The following is a 1,519-nucleotide window of genomic DNA, read 5'->3' on the forward strand; positions in this document are numbered from 1 at the left end:
TCCCTCATCATGCTCTGAGTGTATGGAGCATTCTTCCTTCAGATCTTCTTCACTGCTTAGATTGATTGACTTGCATTCTTCCCACCTTACCTTCTTCATTTCCCCTCCTTGATTTTTCTCTGTATCACTTAGGAAACAATCAGTGGGCTTCGGAAATTGTAGTGAAAGATGTCCTACTTAAGATTCGAGATTCTTAAGAACCTTTCCTCGGCTTTTCATACTACCTCTCTCTTCTTCCCGGAATTTTTTTAGTTCTTCACACTCTTTGTTAAGGTTTGCAAGTATAGCTTCTATCCTGGCTATTCTGTCATCATCATATGGTGGTGGTTGGTTTGAATTTGGGTGTTGAGAATGGTTGTTGTGGCTTGGGTATGGTCTTTGGTTGAAGTTTTGGTGAGTGGGATTGTTGTACTGGTTTGGGTTATTGGGTCTGTGATCTTGGCCTAGATTTTGTTGGTTTTTCCACCCAAAGTTTGGGTGGTTCCTCCAACCAGAGTTATAGGTTTTAGAGTAAAGATGATTAGCTGGCCTAGATGAGTTTCCAAGGTAATTAGCTTCCTCCCAGTTAACTCCTTCTTCTGTCTCCAACTCTTCTTGGGGTGAGGGTTGAGTAATGATAGCTGCAGCCTGATTCTTCTCTATTTGCTTGGTCAATTCAGCCAGTTGCTTGGTAATCATCTTGTTCTGGGCCAAGATTGCATCCATATGGTTTAGTTCGAAGACTCTCCTATTATTGCTCCTATCTGAGGCATAAAAATACTCATTGTCAGCCACTATCTCTATAACATCAATGGCCTCTTCAATGGTCTTCTTCTTGTTTAGGGTACCTCCAGATGAGTGGTCTACAGCTTTCCTGGATTCACAATTCAGCCCTTCGTAGAAGATGTGAATTTGCACCCACTCATTAAACATATCAGGGGGCATTTCTTTGTCAAGTCTTTGAATCTCTCCCAGGCTTCATAAAGAGTTTTACCATCCTGTTGTCTGAATGTTTGCACTTCAGTTCTTAGCCTGTTTACTTTTTGTGGAGGGTAAAACCTTGTCAAGAATCTGCATATTACCTCTTTCCAGGTGGTCAAGCTTTCCTTGGGGAATAATTCTAGCCATTTTAATGCTTTGTCCCTCAAAGAGATGGAAACAGTAGCAATCTATAGGTGTCAGGATGAACACCATTAGATTTAACCGTGTCACATATCCTTTGGAATTTAGTGAGATGCTCATTAGGATCCTCTTGTGCACTTCCTCCAAAAGAACAGTTGTTTTGGACAAGAGTTATGAGCTGAGGCTTTAATTCAAAATTGTTAGCATGGATGGTTGGACTCTCAATGTTGCTACCACAATTTCCTGGATTTGGATTGATGTATGATCCCAGGACTCTCCTCTCTTGTCCAGCAAGGTTAGCTCCACCTCTTCTGGCATGATTTTTCACCTCTTCTTCATCATGGTTTTCCATGTCATCCTCCATGGTTATATCAAAATATTCCTCCTCTTCTTCTGCACCAAAAACCCTCTTTCCTTT

General features: G+C 41.3%; 1 non-coding gene across 1 annotated transcript; it reads left to right on the top strand.

The window, feature by feature from the left end:
* The first annotated feature begins 906 nt into the window (after positions 1 to 906).
* On the top strand, positions 907 to 1,013 carry LOC112768813 (small nucleolar RNA R71). Its single transcript, XR_003186200.1, has one exon. It is a non-coding gene; the product is annotated as a small nucleolar RNA R71 (small nucleolar RNA).
* The last annotated feature ends 506 nt before the right edge of the window (positions 1,014 to 1,519 follow it).

Source organism: Arachis hypogaea, chromosome 17, assembly GCF_003086295.3.
Source record: "Arachis hypogaea cultivar Tifrunner chromosome 17, arahy.Tifrunner.gnm2.J5K5, whole genome shotgun sequence".
Lineage (NCBI taxonomy): Eukaryota > Viridiplantae > Streptophyta > Magnoliopsida > Fabales > Fabaceae > Arachis > Arachis hypogaea.